The following is a 19,089-nucleotide window of genomic DNA, read 5'->3' on the forward strand; positions in this document are numbered from 1 at the left end:
AAATGGCTCTGAGCACTATGGGACTCAACTTCTGAGGTCATCAGTCCCCTAGAACTTAGAACTACTTAAACCTAAAGAACCTAAGCACATTACACACATCCATGCCGGAGGCAGGATTCGAACCTGCGACCGTAGCGGTCGCGCGGTTCCAGACGATGGTCTACACTGAGAACTTGAATGAACCTATACATCTGATCTCAAGAACCAAATGGAATCGAATACTCATCTGAGAACGCAGAAATGCTACAAGCAAAGCCAGCTGATAATGGCACCGTAGAATTCAGCCATGCAACCGGCTATAGGTACTCGGCCCTAGGATGTCTATTTAGCGTTCCTGAATCCATAATGTGGTATTTAATGGCGTCTGTCGTACCTCTAAAGAAAGTATTATTATGAAAACGAAGCAAAGCTGCAATTTTTTTTGAAGTTACCTTTTCCTGATAGTACCTTACTTTTGCCATAAAATTATAAAAATCGCTCGAGGTTTCTGCTACACAGTCTCTCTCATGCGATTTTAAGGCAACAGATAGTAAGAGGCAACTGGAAACAATTGGAACCCAACTTTTAGGAGAACAGCCAACAACTATATTGTCGGCAGGAGGTGAACTGCAAAATAAAATGGGAATTGTTACATGGTATGCGAATAATCAATTGCAGTTCTCAAGAGAACGTTGCAATGGAGAACTTCTCAGCTTTCGGGTTGTCCTACAACAAGACCGAGTATTTGAACAAATTAGGGCCAGTGACAATATTGATAACGGGACTTATTAAATGTTATCAACATACGAAATCACTGTATGTAAAACATTGTCTGTTTTCTTGCCGAGTCAACCGGGGATAAAATCTCGAGCTTTCGACGATAGCCTCCATCGTCATCGTCAGGAGCAACTGTCTACACTGCCAGCGGCACACACTAACACCGTCTGCGACAGCAGTACGTAATCGCCGACCAATCACAAGCTGACCAATCAGAAGCTGTCCACGGGCTACATAAGGACTCCACAGCAGCAGTGAAGACAGGCAGTTGCTCCAGACGATGACGATGGAGACTATCGTCGAAAGCTCGAGATTTTATCCTGAATTGACGCGGCAAGAAAACCGAGAATGTTTTACATATAAGTGCCGTCGCGAAAGACTTCGTTCTCATAATACGAAATCACTGTCGTTTAGCGTAGCACACGTAATGTGGCGCACAATGTCGCTACCCCTAGCAACAATACAGCACTGTACACGGTGAACAACGCTTTTAATAACTATATCGCTGTTGTAGAAGTCAGCTCGATTCTTCTTGCAAAATTAACGTAGAGGCCCCAAAGTTATGGGGTGGAGAACCGCGGGGGAGAAGCACACTTGACGGGAGCACTTGCCCTAAGATACGGAAAGTTTTGACAAGGCACTTGTCGGAGTGAGTGCGGAGTTGGAATCACCCCATATCGAACTGTTGCCCACGTTTTGAAGCTACGACAGATTTCTGTCAGTTGAAGAACGCCTGAGTAGCGAGACTGTCGGTGTCCCTTTTATCGCGGCTGAGGTGTTAGGCGCCCAGGTGATGCAGCGCGGTGAGCTGTGGTGTGGTGGAAGCGCTGTTATTTTTGCCGGGGCTGGCGCGCCGCGGGCCACCGACAGCCTATCACATTCCGCTGGCGGTAGGTACGGCCGGCTAATTAAAGACAAGCCAATCAGCGCCGCCGTCCCAGGGCTTCCACCACTACGACAAAACATTGTCTTCTGGTATCAAAGACACGAAACGTGCAATATAAAGGGATTTGTGATGTTCCTTCCATCAACAAGAATAGAGGGCGGTTAAAAAATTAAAAATGAATTATAAGGAAGTTTTGTTTTTTAGGGTCTTATACGTAGATGAAAGATTCAATTTATAACAGCGTGTGCCGGACGCGAATTTGCGTGTACTTTGTTCGAACCTAAACGACGAGTAAGCGCCTATATGTCTTTGTTGACTGCTGACTTCGTTAGTAGGGCACTACCTAACGGGGTAAACATCTCGAGTGTTGACTTCTCTAATAGGATGCCGATTACAAGGTGTTCGTGGATCATATTTCTAATCGTGAAAAGCGGAATTAGCAACGCTTCTCGATACTGCGTAGACGACACTGATATCTTGCTTTACTGGAGCAAGAAAAATGTACTGGAAAACTGGTGAGCATGCGTAACTACAGTTAGTAAAATGGTTCAAATGGCTCTGAGCACTACGGGACTTAACATCTGAGGTCTTCAGTCCCCTAGAACTTAGAACTACTTAAACCTAACTAACCTAACGACATCACACACCTCCATGCCCGAGGTAGGATTCGAACCTGCGACCGTAGCGGTCGCGCGGTTGCAGACTGAAGCGCCTAGAACCGCTGGGCCACACCGGCCGCCTGCAGTTAGTAATGGACGATAACTGCACACCGTTCGACGCAGAGATAGCAGGCTCGAATCCTGGTTATGAATGGAATTTCCGTTGCCGTTATTAATGCTGGAAGTGGAGGAGCGATGGCGGTTTCGCCTTTTGATCTCCGGTACTTGAGCAGATTTCTTGGGTTAAATTCCACTCATTGCAGTGACTGACGGAGGGACGGTTTGTGAGTACGTCTGTCGGAACAGAACCCTCTCGGGAACACATTCGCTGTTATTCGAGAGACTGTATTACGTTGCTCTACATTTTTACTCGACGCCTTCGTGATCATTAAGACAAGCGCAGCACTATATTCTTCATGTTTTCTACATTTCGGTCTCAATCTGGTACAGAGTTTCGATATGTTGCGAAGTTTCCACTTAGGTCCTCGACCAGTAAACATACTCCAGAAAGTATCTCATATTAATGTGCATATACCACAAGTTACGTCTTCTGGTAGTTGGGATGGAGCCAATGTGTTAAAAATCGTGGCCCTAATTAGACGTAAGAAACGAAGATCACGGTTTAATATTCCGCTGACGACGGGATTATTATAAACGGAGCACAAGGCCGGATTAGGGAAGAACGGGGAAGATCGGCCGTATCTTTCCGACGTAATAGCTTTAGCAGAAGCCTAATAAATTTACGGAAGCAACCGAAACCCTAAATCGGATTGTCCGGACGGAGATTTGAACCGCCATCCACCCGCGTTCGAGTCGTGTTACGATTGAGGACCCTCGTTCGGTGGCTCTATTTGGACGCTTATTAACAACACTGCATTTCACCTAAGTAACTAGAAGTAGGTGCGTCCCAACAGGATAGCTACCTTGACAAGTCGCAGCCGTTGCCTCTCACTTACGCTAACTCACATTCCACTGGCACATAGACATGTAATAATTTTATGTATCTTCTGCACTGTGCTGCCGCAGATGTCGGTAATTTAAGACGTACGTAAAACAACACCTCAGCTGCTGTTAAGAAACGTTTTAATTTTCTCTACCACTTAGGTTCATTGAACAGTTTCAGGATATAGGTGCCTAGGACCGTCTTTTTTAACACATGACAAGCACTCCGGAAGGACCAAGGCACTTTTCGCCAGAAAATGTCAAGTGAATGAAGTCACCACTGAAAGTTAGAGTGTTTCTTAACAGCAGCTGACGTTACGTTTATTTATACAAGGGATCGACGAACATATGGAAGCACAACAGAACAAAACCACGCCTAATATGATGCAGGAAAATCGTTGGCTCTCAAAGCAGCTTCCAGTCGTCTCAGAATACAGGTCCTGTATGGTTTTCAAGTGAATCTTATACCATTGTTCGTGAAAAATGGTGACAGTTCAAGGCAACGATGATGGAAGTGATCACGCATCATTCTCTCCAAAGCAGATCACAAATGCTAAAAAAATATTTAGATCTGGTGATCGTTGTAACCACGGGATATGCGACAGTTCATCCTCTTCCTCACAAAACAAATCCAGGACGTTGCGAGCTGCGTGAACAGGACCCTGTCATCTTCGAACACATCATCACCACTGGGAAACAAACGTCGTACCATGGGATGTACTTGATCAGCCAGTATGGTCACATAATCCTAGGCAGTAATGCGGAATACCACTAAGTGGCCACCCAGATTCATCACCGGACCTCCACCGTGTTTCACTCTTTGATCGTAAACTCGGCCAGAAGTTGGGAACAGTGTGAAACAAGACTCAGCCGACCAAGTAACTTTCTTTCATTGCTCCACATTCCAGGTTTTATGGCTTCGGCACCACGTTTTCCTATTACGGACATTTCCGTCACTGATTGGTTTTGGGGTAATTTCCAAGAATGATTGCCTATCGAAGTCGAGGGGGCCAAACGATACATATCGAACGTGTGGTCGTAAATCGATCATGCCACTCCGGTTGCGGGTGTTGTATGTTTACAGTGGCCATTGCAGCAACGACAAAAAAAGAGCGTTACAAAAATACTTGTAATTGCAAGGGAGACAACTTACTTCACTCGTTGTCAGTGTTGTCGTCACGTGAAAGTCCATTACGGTGGTCTGGATGGATAATTTGGAAGAGTCTAACCGTGTATTCTTCCTGATACTCGTTCGTTTTTCGCACTGTCTGCAATGAAACTGTAACGGTATTTCAGCATCGAAACTGTTCTTGCGAAGTTTTACACTCTTCGCACCACCACAGTCTACACAGTCCCTTCTTTCCTCGTCCGGTAGTACTCCATATTTGCGACAAAAAGTTGAACAATTTTCTACGCAGGATAAACATGGAATTAGATTTCTCCATGTGAGGGAATCCGCCGAAGAAACGTGGAGAACACCAGGCATCCCACTCACCAACGACATAAATCGTCTGGGTTTCCCTAGCAACTCATAAACAGTTCGCAGAGGTATGTAATGTAGAGCAACTAACGGAAAGGCGGAAAACAGATAAAAATGACGATCACAAATAATTGATCACAACACCCGTCAAACGAATCGCAGGATCGATTTCCGATCACACTTTCCATATGTATCGTTTGTACCCCGTGGCTTTGATAGGCAATCATTCTTGGAAATTACCGGTTTTGGAATTACAGCTCGCCTTTCAGTTACCTACTTCTGAAGCTCCTTTCGTGTTGGTTAGGTACTGATAGGGTTCGCCAGTGCTACATTCAATTTAACAGTGACTCTTGCAACTGCATTCCTTTTATCTTTCGTCACGGTCCTCTTCAATAACAACCTGTCAAAATCACCCGACACACAAACTTCGTCCGTGTTGTGACTTAGTGGACAATGTTTCTCCGCTTTTCCTGTAGGTGCTATAAATCTTTGATACGGTACCTCTTGAAACACTAATCACTTCCGTTACCTCGGTTACGTAAGCACTCACCGAACGAGCACCAACAATTTGTCGTTGTTCGAAGAAGAGGAAGACCATGAGATTGGTGTTTAACGTACCGTCGACAACGAGGTCATTAGAGACGCAGCACAAGCTCGGCTCAGAGAAGCGTGGGGAAGGAAATTGGCTGTGTCCTTTCAAAGGAACCATCCCAGCATTTGCCTGAAGCGATTTAAGGAAATCACGGAAAACCTAAATCAGGATGGCCGGACGCGAGTTTGAATCGTAGTCTTCCCGAATGTGAGTCCATTGTGCTAACCACTGCGCATTGTCGCTCGGCGCCCATGTTCAAATTAACTTAGCTCCGATATAATTGACTCACAACTACATAGAACATTGTCCTGACCACGACTGACACTTGCAACGTATTGAGGACACTGCGCAGATCCTGCCGTTCGTGGTTAAATACAACAGCGCAACCTGCAGACTTGGCTAACCTCTGCATTTATTCTGAAGCACGCATCAGTGGCTGCGTTTCCATATTTTTGTTAACCCCTGTGACCTCAAATATGAACCTGAGACTCAACAGCGCCGTCGGGGGAGGTAGTGTAGTACACTCGCAATAGGTAATAGTGGGGTTCAAAACCCCCTCATGTCATCTAGATTAAGGCATTCCTCGGCTTCCGTAAATTTCTTAAAGTAAACGCTAGGATTGTGACTTTGAAAATGACAGCACCAGTTTCCTTTCCCATCCTTCTCAATTTGAGCTTGTACTTCTTCTCTATTTACTTAGTCGACAATGGGACGTTACACCGAAATATTTCGGCGCATGTACTAATTCATATCCCTTATCTCGACGTATCCGTACCAAGAAGTTTTTCTATAATTTATATACTGAGAATGTGAAGCAGAATGTAAGTTGTACTTATTTCTTTGAGGGGTAAGTTCGATGGATAGCTTGATGGCCACTCATAGTGATAGGGCAGCTATGAATTTCGTTGCACGAATGTGCGTCATAGGGCTCAGTGTCCATGATAAGTAAAGACCAGACTTGGTCGCCTTCATTATTAGATCCATCAGACATCAATAAATACTGCCGTACATTTAAGATGTCCTTTTCAGATATTATAAACTAAGAACTGGGCCTCTTCAGTAAACGCAGTTCTATTCGATTTCATCCACGACTAAGAATGGTATCCGTCGCACAGTTGAAAATGGTGTTTCAAATGGTTCAAATGGCTCTGAGCACTATGGGACTTAACATCTTAGGTCATCAGTCCCCTAGAACTTAGAACTACTTAAACCTAACTAACCGAAGGACATCACACACATCCATGCCCGAGGCAGGATTCGAACCTGCGACCGTAGCAGTCCCGCGGTTCCGGACTGAAGCGCCTAGAACCGCACGGCCACCGCGGCCGGCTGAAAATGGTGCAAATGGCTCTTAGCACTATGGGACTTAATATCTGAGGTCATCAATCTCCTAGACTTAGAACTACTTAAACCTAACTAACCTAACGACATCACACACCTCCATGCCCGAGGCAGGATTCGAACCTGCGACTGTAGCAGCCTGGTGATTCCGGACTGAAGCGCCTAGAACCGCTCGGCCACAGCGGTCGGCGTCGCACAGTTGATGTCATTCCATTATACAGTATGTGGATGTTACTTGAGTTCGTGGCTCACGAATGATTTGCGTCAGCCGCTTTCACTGTAGATAGATCAATCGTATGGAATAACGCCGAATGAAGAGGCACAAATCTATAGCTGACTCACCGAAATATGTGGACAATTTACTAACCATTTACAAAACCCCATTTTTAAAATCAGAGCAGGTGTACGAATGTTTCATTATCTCGTCTGCTGACTGGAATGTTGGTCTCAGCTCATTGCCTGCATGGTAAAGTATCCATACTTTTCTGTACATTCGCACTTTATACTTCAAGGTAACAATTATTTTTATTGTTACTCTCAGTAATGTGCAAAATTGCATAAATTTGTAGACTAAACATAGTACCATAATTACATCTCCATCTACACTCTGTAATCATCACAAAGTGAGTAGCAGAGAGTACGTTCTATTTCGCCGTATACTAAGGTTCTGTCCAGCTCTATTGACGGGTGGAGTGTGGGAGGAAAATGAGATTACATGTCCTTATCCGAGCTCTTGTTATCCTCATTTTACCTACAGATAAGAACGAGACTGAAAAATATTCTTATATCATACCGAAAAATAGTCCTTCGAGTCTTTTAAGTATATTTTCGTTTTACATTAGATGTGTTTCTCACGCAAATGTAGTTAAGTCTGGTTGATAACAGCTTATCTCATCTTCGAGACTTGTGCAGAGAAGGAAGTAAAAGGCCATGTAAGTGATTGACATCCCAGCTACACAATTGTCAACAGATAAATAATGACACATCAGATTTGTTGATGCTTTTGGATTCGCTATTTCCGCTACCGATAATACAACAGACACATCTGGCTGTAGGCAGTTCCTCGTCGTCTGTGTTAACGATGTCTCTCGACGAGTTTCACAAACAAAGCTCGATTCCATTCGCCATCAACGGAGGTGGTGAAAAGAGCCAGCCCGACTTGGCACACAGCGTGGCATGCCGCCACATTTACAGAATTCACGGTGGTCTCTGGTTTCTGTGGCGTTTGGGAGAGTCCGAACGAGCAATTTCGCCAATTGTTTGGACGTTTAAACGTCTAGCAGATGGAAAGTTGCACTTTCATGATGCCTACTTCTTCTCTTTGTAGAGTGATAAATGCTGCTTTCCAGAAAATCGCTACCTTCTACTCTGCATGTATTTTTGATTTCCGCTTGCCGTATCTAAAATTAACTTTACAGTAACGACAGACAATGCACGACCTGAACACAAAAAAATGATGTTGTTCCTCAGATGGACAAGGTACCGCAATCATTAACGAACCTATAGTCAAGGTCTATGAATTCCTTTCCTGTGTATCAAACGTATTGATACAATCCATACAAGGATAAATAAATAATAATAAATATTCATATAATAAAAGTAAATACATTAATTATTCCTCGAAATTATAGGATCCTTAGAGGACAAATCTTTTAAGTCAAATGGCGTCAGTGACGTTTCAGCTCGATTCCCAGATCATTTTCATTCTACCTACTATTGTTCTCCTTGTGATTCACATATTTTATGAAACGTACATTCGAGACGTGCCTTACCATAGCGGTTGTCTTTCCGCTAAAGATCCCTAGTGAAATTGTCTCTTAGATTCTGGAGGAAAGTTTCATTACAAAACCTGGGATGTGTTAATTGACTGTAACCCCTTTCAAGAGCTGTAGAATGGCGTTGTAACAAGTATACTTCAGAAAACCGTAGTTGTGTCAGTATCCCGACAGGCAGAAGAATTTCTACTATACGGCAAACCACTTACAAATTTGCATATTTTCATTTGCCAGACACATTGTTTCGATATTATCAGCTATCTACGAAGAACTATCTGCATTCCAGTTAATCAGAACACGCTGTAATTAAACCAGCGGACAGACTGTGTTCGTCGTTCTTACATTATTTACTTAAAACGCAGCTATGCACAACACAGTCATAATCGAATATTTGCACGGATATCAAACCGACTTTCACGGAAAACGGTGGATGAATTAAAATGAAAGCTTGCGGTCAGTGTGGAAAGGTACGATGTAATTCAAATCCACACTAAACGTTTAGGAGGAGCAATACATAACAACGGCTGCATCCAGGTAGATGACTATGTATGATGTGCACACAAGGAGTTTTTGTTGCATTAGGCGTTTTTTCATCCAATCAGCAACACGATAGCTGTGAGATAGCCCGGTATATTGTCGTACGACGCAAAGAAATGCGCCTTCCCACGCACACAGACGAGACTACTAGAATTTTAGTAGACAAGTGTCGAAGCATTTGTAACTAAGTACCAGAGTGTAAATTACACATAAAACCAGTTTACATGTCAGAATACTATGTACAGAAACTAAATAAAATCTGAAATTGATACCAGGGTATTTTTCGAGTAAATCTATATGTATAACGAAAGGATAGTTTAATGGGAAACAGAGATGGTGTAAGCGCCATAATAGACAAGAAACCCGAAGCCGCCGAGATAGTAATTTAAGTTGCGTGCGAGCCCGATCGGTAAACCTTCGTCGAAAGGGGAGGGGTGGGGAAGGGGGGGGGGTCACAAACTTATAGTCAGGTCCTTCTATCGACCGCCAGACTAAGCTCCAACTATAACACAAAAGTTTTAGAGAATACATTAGGTCGCTATTCATATGTTCCCCTATCACATCGCCATCACTGGAGAAGAGTTTACGAATACCACAATCGATTGGGAAAACTACAGTTATCCAAATGGCTGGAATGACAAGACAGCCTGCCTAACAATCCTAAGTACTTTATATGAAAAGTACAAAAACTGGTTTCAGTGCGAAACGTTGCAATAATGATTAGGAAATTACAATGGATGCAAAATGAAACATGGGGTTATACCTAGCGAGATGCTAAATGAAACGAGTTTCGCTATAAAATGGTCAATGTGTGAAGCCTACATATATTACTGCAATAGAATTTTATTGAAAAACTTCTCACAAAACTTAGAGAGATACAAGTCAAATGTTAAGGCTGTCAGAGGTATCAAAGTTAGTGCTCTGACTCTCACGGATAACACAGAAACTTGAGTGCAGTAAAGCAAAAACAGAAATTCTAAACTCCAGTTTTCAAACGTTCCTTTACAAAGAAAGACAAGGCGTTCTTCCCCTGATTAATTCTCACATTACTAAAAAAATGACACACAAATATTAATGTCGACCGGTTTTGAGGAACAGGGAAATATGCTAAAATTCAATAAGGCTTCAAGACCCAAGATAATCCATGTCTTATTCTATGCAGAATTTGCGGCTGAGTTAGTTCCTCTCAGCCGTGATACAACGTAAACCTGTGAACAAAAAGAACGCCCAGCGTTTGGAAGAAAGCACAGGTAACACCCGTCGACGAGGAAGGTGTCAGAAACGATTCACAAAACTACCGTCCAATACCACTAACATCCACTAGTCGTAGAATCTTATAAGATTTCTGAACTCAAACGTAATGAGGTACCTCGAACAAGAAACATCGATTATCCGAAACCCAATCCGCGCTTTACTCACGTGACATCCCGAAGACCGCTGATCAACGCAGTCAGGTTACTACCGTATTTCTTGACTTCCGGAAAACATTTGCCTCAATATCACACCTACGCTTGTTAACGAGAGTACGATCGTACGGGGTGTCAAATGAAATTTCTAAATAGATTGGGGATTTGTGGAAGAGAGGACGTAGCATAGTATCTTGGATGGAGAGTTTTCGAAGATATAGAAGCAACTTCAAGCGTGCCCAAGAAAGTACGTTTGGAACCTTACTGTTCATGTTTATACTAGTATCATGGCAATCAATCAGACTTTTTTCAAACAATTGGTTATCTGTAATGAAGTACTACACTCCTGGAAATTGAAATAAGAACACCGTGAATTCATTGTCCCAGGAAGGGGAAACTTTATTGACACATTCCTGGGGTCAGATACATCACATGATCACACTGACAGAACCACAGGCACATAGACACAGGCAACATAGCATGCACAATGTCGGCACTAGTACAGTGTATATCCACCTTTCGCAGCAATGCAGGCTGCTATTCTCCCATGGAGACGATCGTAGAGATGCTGGATGTAGTCCTGTGGAACGGCTTGCCATGCCATTTCCACCTGGCGCCTCAGTTGGACCAGCGTTCGTGCTGGACGTGCAGACCGCGTGAGACGACGCTTCATCCAGTCCCAAACATGCTCAATGGGGGACAGATCCGGAGATCTTGCTGGCCAGGGTAGTTGACTTACACCTTCTAGAGCACGTTGGGTGGCACGGGATACATGCGGACGTGCGTTGTCCTGTTGGAACAGCAAGTTCCCTTGCCGGTCTAGGAATGGTAGAACGATGGGTTCGATGACGGTTTGGATGTACCGTGCACTATTCAGTGTCCCCTCGACGATCACCAGTGGTGTACGGCCAGTGTAGGAGATCGCTCCCCACACCATGATGCCGGGTGTTGGCCCTGTGTGCCTCGGTCGTATGCAGTCCTGATTGTGGCGCTCACCTGCACGGCGCCAAACACGCATACGACCATCATTGGCACCAAGGCAGAAGCGACTCTCATCGCTGAAGACGACACGTCTCCATTCGTCCCTCCATTCACACCTGTCGCGACACCAGTGGAGGCGGGCTGCACGATGTTGGGGCGTGAGCGGAAGACGGCCTAACGGTGTGCGGGACCGTAGCCCAGCTTCATGGAGACGGTTGCGAATGGTCCTCGCCGATACCCCAGGAGCAACAGTGTCCCTAATTTGCTGGGAAGTGGCGGTGCGGTCCCCTACGGCACTGCGTAGGATCCTACGGTCTTGGCGTGCATCCGTGCGTCGCTGCGGTCCGGTCCCAGGTCGACGGGCACGTGCACCTTCCGCCGACCACTGGCGACAACATCGATGTACTGTGGAGACCTCACGCCCCACGTGTTGAGCAATTCGGCGGTACGTCCACCCGGCCTCCCGCATGCCCACTATACGCCCTCGCTCAAAGTCCGTCAACTGCACATACGGTTCACGTCCACGCAGTCGCGGCATGCTACCAGTGTTAAAGACTGCGATGGAGCTCCGTATGCCACGGCAAACTGGCTGACACTGACGGCGGCGGTGCACAAATGCTGCGCAGCTAGCGCCATTCGACGGCCAACACCGCGGTTCCTGGTGTGTCCGCTGTGCCGTGCGTGTGATCATTGCTTGTACAGCCCTCTCGCAGTGTCCGGAGCAAGTATGGTGGGTCTGACACACCGGTGTCAATGTGTTCTTTTTTCCATTTCCAGGAGTGTATATGAAACCAGCTGTATAACAGTTCACTCATAAGATTAAAAAGTAATGTAAAGACTGGTGATTTGCTTTGAATGTTCATACCTGTGCACTTCACAAAATGCGATAACGTAGTATATTACGTCGACGCCATCGGTGGGTCACAACTGGAATAAGTCAACTCGTCCAAATACCTGCGTGTAGCAGTTTGTGCGGATGTGAGATGGGATGATCTCATAGGCTGTTCGTGGGGAAAGCAGATGGCAGATTTTGGCGGTAAGAAAGCGGAAAAACGCACTTTTAAATTAGGTATAGCTTTTTCTCACATATCCGTAACGAGGAGATTTTCAAGGATGTAGTCAGAAAACAGAGAAGATGGCTTACAAAAAACTCGACACTGAGCGTATGGCATCGTTGGCCGGGACGTCCTACCTAGAATATTAGTGGAGTGTGTAACCATGCCAGATAGATTTGACAGAGTATACTGAATGTATACACAGAAGAGCAGCCTGAATGGAACGCACTATTTTACTCGCGAAAGAGGATTGTGGGAACACAGAAAAATCTGAACTGAACGAAGACTGAATATAGGCCTCAACTACACCGCGAAATCCTTCTTATATAGTTTTAAAGGCCCAATATTACTTGCGAAATCGAGGAATGTATCACAGTTATCCATGTATCGCTCTCTTAGGGACCACGGACACAATATTAGATTAATTATAGTGCGCACAGGGGCATTTAAGTAGTCATTATATCCGCTCTTCAAAAGCAAATGGAAGGAGGAAAAAGATCTAATATGTCGTATAATGTGGAGCAGCCTCTGCTATGCACTTGACAGTGGTTTACAGAGTATAGATGTAGACGTAGAACAGGAGAAAAAAATATTGCCGCTTTTGTAAACGGGATTACTGATGTGATGCTGGACACGGTGAAAATAATTAAATGTTTAGACTTAACGTCGAGAACAGAAACAAACATATAAAACGATGTCGATTTTCCGTAGTTTCCCTGCGTGCTTAAGGCAAACGCCGGATGGTTCCTTTAAAGAGGACACAGCTTATTTTCTTCCCCATTCTTGCCCAATCCTAGATTCTGCTCCGTCTTTAATGACTGCGTCGTAGATGGGACGTTAAATCCTAATCTATCTTCCTTCTTTCATTTCGATTTACTGGTAGAATTCTGCACAAATGCAGGCATTCGTTAAAACGGAGAACAAGACTCTTTTGCAATCTATTCTTGAGCAATGTTCATAATGGTTCCGATATTAATATAATGTATGTGAACTGAAATGGTGTTGGTATTAATTCGCTTATCTGTAGTAGGCCGATCGAGCTATATCTGCAGTCTAAAAAGCAACGGCATGAAAATCTGAAGTCCACTTGGCCTTTAAGTAGGCAAATCCTATCATGAATATAGGCATCGCGTCAAAGCAACTAAATCTCTTCTCCGTCAGCATCGGTGTTCGTTTTTGATTGAGGCATTAATGTCATGACTATGATTGTTAGTCTCGATTCTTTGCCAAATAATCTTCGAACGGTGATCATATATCTGAGAAGATATACAAAACTAAACTATAATGCTAAGTTTGATTACCCATTACAATTACTATGCATAAATTCACTAAGTATTGTCTCATTGTTCTCTTAAACAAGTTTTCCTTAAGTCGCTTTCTTGTCTGTATGTTTGCCTGTTCGGCACACATTTTGCAACTGATTTTAAACTAACTTGCCGATGAGATAGAGATCTGAAACCTTCAGCATAACTTAGAGCCGAATGGCTGGCCGCGGTGGTCTAGCGGTTCTAGGCGCTCAGTCCGGAACCGCGCGACTGCTACGGTCGCAGGTTCGAATCCTGCCTCGGGCATGGATGTGTGTGAGGTCTTTAGGTAAGTTAGGTTTAAGTAGTTCTAAGTTCTAGGGGACAATGCAGTATTAATTAAATTTCTTGTCTAATGCGTGGCGGCAGATGCTTCGTTTATCGCTATCATTTCGTGTTGACTAGAGACTTGAAATTTACAGGGTCACTCAATACTTAAAGGCAATTCGCTTTCTTGTCAAGTGTGTGGCGCAGCAAGCTTTGTGTACCACAGCTATTTGCCCCTTTTCCTGTTTCAGTCGCGAATAATTCGCAGGAAGTACGACTGCTGGTAATCTCCCTGTAATCTCGAATCTCTCGCATTTTTATCCCCACGGTCTTTCTGAGAGATCTACGGAGGTGAAAGCAATATACTGGCTGACTTACGTGAAGATAAACTGAAATAAACCTGAAATTGTTCGATGAAAAATTTCACACTCAAGAATAAAAGCAGAAAATAATCATTTAAACAAAAAGCAATGTTTCATATACATATTTTTAAATTGGACTAAAAAGTATAAAAAAGTTTCTCCTAGCCAAATACAAATTTTTAACCAGACACAGATAGTCCTGAAAATTTGTGACTGTGAATTTTTAATAGGTGTGAAAAAACATACAATTTAATACGAAAAATGTGGGACGCATGCAATACATAATTGACGCATGAATAGATCACCTCGTTACTCTTATCTATTGCATGCGCCTCACGTTTTTCGTTTTAAATCTAACACGTATTTTTATAGCTACTAAAAGGTCACAATCATAAATTTTCAGGAATGTCTTTATAGAAACAGGAATTTGTTTGGAACTAGGAGAAATTTATATATAATTTTTAATCCGATTTAAAGAAGTAGTATGTTAAAAACAGAGTTTTTAATAATTATTTCTGTAATAAAAGCTTGAAATTCTAACTGCTGTAACGACATCCATGAACAAGACATGCAAAAGCTGAGACTGAATCACATTTACGTGTATATCAGTCTCAGCAGTTTCATACCACGATCCCATACAACAAGAAGATACTGTGATCAATAGAAAATGTATTAAACACGACTAAAAGTTATGAGTCACGAATATTCCAATATTTTGGCAGCAAATAACCACTATTAAGGATTTTATTACGCAGCGACCGTTCATGCTGTGATCTAGTTGTAAAGTTACAGTTATTAGCAGTAACTAAATAATTCAGACTTAAAAAGTGGCTCTGTGGATTTCCAATTGACACAGTGGAAAAATTGGAATGACGAATACTACATATACATACATACTCCGAAAGCTACCGTACGGTGCGCGGCGGAGGGTACCTTACACATTTACATTCCTGTTCCACTCGGAAATACAGCGAGGGAGAAATGACTATCAAAATGCCTCCGTATGAGCCCTTCAAAATGCCTCCGTATGAGCCCTAATTTCTCATATCTTATCTTCGTGATCCTCCCGCGAAATGTATATTGGCGGCAGTAAAATCGCTCTGCAGTCAGCAAATGCCGGTCCTCTAAAGTTTCTTAGTAGAGTTCAACGAAAAGAACGTAGTGTTTCCTCCAAGGATTCCTAATTTCAATTCCCGAAGCTTCTCCGCAGCAAGGGCGTGTTGTTCGAAGCTACCGGTAACAAATCTAGCAACCTGCCTATGAATTGCTTCGTTGTCTTCCTGTAATCCGACCTGGTACGGATCCCAAATACTTGAGCAGTACTCAAGAACACGTCGCACTTGCTTCCCATATGCTGCTTCCTTTACAAAATGATCAACACTTTCCTAAAATTCTCCCAATAAACCGAAGTCTACCATCCGCCTTCCCTACCAGAATCCTCACATGCCCGTTCCATTTCATATCGCCGTGCAACGTTACGCCCAGATATTTAAACGACGTGGTTGTGCCAGGCAGGACACTACTAATGCTGTAACCGAACATTACGGGTTAGCTTTTCGTACTCATCCGCATTAACTTGCATTTTTTTTTAATATTTTAAATCTAGATGTCATTCATCACACCAACCAGAAATTTTGTGGAAGTCACCATCAGCAAACAACCACAGATTGCTGCCCACCGTATCCGTCAGATCACTGAAAATCATTGAAAATAATAGCTGTCCTATCGCACTTCCTTTGGGCACACTTGACGTTATCCTTATCTCTGATGAACACTCGCCGTCTAAGACAACATATTGGGTTCTGTTACTTAAGAAGTCTTTGAACTATTCATATTTAGGAACCTATTCCATATTCTCGTATCTTCGTCAAGAGTCTGCAGTGGGGCGCCGTGTATAATGCTTTCCGGGAATCTAGAAATGTGTCGACAATGAATTGTATGTTTTTGTCGTTTGTTTTGGGGAAAGCGGTACAGGCTGTCCCAACGCTAACAGGAGTCGGTATAATTGTCGCTGCTTCACCTCCGCAGCGATTAGATTTACGAAATATAAATCTGGAGACAGCTTCCACACGATAACAGCAGGCACTCCCGACTCGTACCCGTTGAATTTCCTGACGCCGCTGCTACCTCTGCTGTACTGCGCTGCCATTATTTTTAAAAAATGGTTCAAATGGCTCTGAGCACTATGGGACTTAACTTCTGACTCATCAGTCCCCTAGAACTTAGAACTACTTAAACCTAACTAACCTAAGGACATCACACACACCCATGACCGAGGCAGGATTCGAACCTGCTACCGTAGCGGTCGCGCGGTTCCAGACTGTAGCGCCTAGAACCGCTCGGCCACTCCTGCCGACTTCAAAAATGCAGAACCACATATCTTTTTAATTTCTGACTGAGAAATCAAATACAGTTTTTCGTGGTTCTAGATTCAAAATTGTCTTAACAGCAACATATTTTCAAAAAACCTTTCATGCCCTATTTCACCCTCTTTTGTGCAAAACTTTGAAATATCCCTTCTTAAACGATGCCTAAAGCCTAAGATCAACACCCTCTGCAAATTTCAAGTTCCTGACCTTAGCGGTTTGGGTTAGGCGCTGATGAGTCAGCGACCAGTGAGAACACTTCCTTTTATACACTGAAGTGTCGAAGAAACTGGCACACCTGCCTAATATCGTGTAGGTGCCTCGCGAGCACGCAGAAGTGCCGCAACACTTCGTGGCAATGACTCAACTAATGTCTGAAGTAATATTGGAGGGAATTGACACCATCAGTCCTGCAAGGCTGTCCATAAATCCGTAAGAGCACGAGGGGGTGGAAATCTCTTCTGAACAGCACGTTGCAAGGCATCCCATATATGCTCAATAACGTTCATGTCTGGGAAGTTTGGTGGCCGGTAGCGCTGTTTAAACTCAGAAGAGTGTTCCTAGAGACACTCTGTAGAAATTCTGGGCGTGTAGGGTGTCGCATTGTCCTGCTAGAATTGCCCAAGTCCGTCCGAAAGCACAATGGACATGAATGGATGCTGGTGATCAGACAGAATGCTTGCGTACGTGTCACCCATCAGAGTCGTATCTAGACATATTAGGGGTCCCATATCACTCCAACTGCACACGCCCCACATTATCACACAGCCTCCACCAGCCTGAACAGTCTCCTGCTGCACATGATGCAAGGTCCATGGATTCATCAGGTTGTCTCCATAACCGTACACGTCCATCCGCTCGATACAATTTGAAAGGAGATTCGTCCCACCAAGCAACATGTTTCTAGTCATCAACAGTCCAATGTCGCTATTGACGGGCCCAGGCGAGGCGTAAGGCTTTGTGTTGTGCAGTCATCAAAGGTACACGAATGGACCTTCGGCGTCCGAAAGCCCATTTCGATGATATTTCGTTGAATGGTTCGCACGCTGAGACTTTGTTGATGGCCCAGCATTGAAATGTTCAAATGTGTGTGAATTCCTAAGGGACCAAACTGCTGAGGTCATCGGTCCCTAGACTTACACATTACTTAAACTAAATTATGCTAAGAACAACACACACAGTCATGCCCGAAGTAAGACTCGAACCTCCGGCGGGAAGGGTCGCGCAACCCGTGAAACGGCGCCTCAAACCACGCGGCCACTCCGCGCGGCAGCATTGAAATCTGCACCAGTTTGCGGAAGGGTTACACTTCTGTCACGGTGAACGATTCTCTTCAGTCGTCGTTAGATCCGTTCTTGCAGGATCTTTTTCCGCCCACAGCGACGTCGGAGATTTGATATTTTAACCGATTCCTGATACTCACGGTACACTCGCTGAATGGTCGTACGGGAAAATCCCCATTTCATCGCTACCTCGGAGATGCTGTGAACCATCGCTTGTGCACCGACTGTAACACCACGTCAAACTCACTTAAATCTTGATAACCTGCCATTGTAGCAGCAGTAAGCGATCTGACAACTGCGCCAGACACTTGTTGTATTACATAGGCGTTGCCGACCGCAGCGCCGTATTCTGCCTGTTTTCACATCTCTGCATTTGAATACTCATGCCTATACCAGTTTCTTTGGCACTTGAGTGTACAGAGAGGTGAAACTACCTTTAGCAAAGTTTTACTTATGAACTGTAATCGCTCTCTTTCACATTATTAACGCAAGAGTTTGTAGGACTTATCTTGTGCTTTATCTCTAACATTATTTAACTGCTCTGAAAATCTACCGAGCAGAGCATTTCCGGAGAGGAATAAGGATTTTTTCCGGAATTTTGTGTACAGGAAAAAGGATTACAACTAAAACTATGACTGTCACTCTTTTGCAATGTCACCAACGACTGTCACTTTGCCAGCACTGGCTCACCGTGCGCCGTGAGCCAATGTTTCATCTCAACACTCACGGGTATTTCGATTCCAATGCATCCACTTCTTTTTTTGGTTAAAATTGTGTTTTGTTATTACCTCATTGTGTTAGTACTTAGCCATTCGTTTAACCTGGCACCTTTAAAAAGGGAAAGCTATATACAAAATAAGTTTTCTGTTTATTTATTTTCTCTTTCAAAAGCCTAGATCGTGCTCGGAATTTTCTACCAGTTGGTATTTCAATGCGTATAAAGAGTTTCGAAGACGTCCTTGTCTCGTTTCACATTTATGAAAATCGTCTCTACAGCAGTGATAAAACTTCCTTCTTTTACTCTGGAGTACAAATTTCTATTTCATTCTTCATTGCAACTTTTCCTTCACTGTGTATTTAGCACACAGTCAACTGAC

This window comes from Schistocerca nitens, chromosome 2, assembly GCF_023898315.1.
Source record: "Schistocerca nitens isolate TAMUIC-IGC-003100 chromosome 2, iqSchNite1.1, whole genome shotgun sequence".
Classification (NCBI taxonomy): domain Eukaryota; kingdom Metazoa; phylum Arthropoda; class Insecta; order Orthoptera; family Acrididae; genus Schistocerca; species Schistocerca nitens.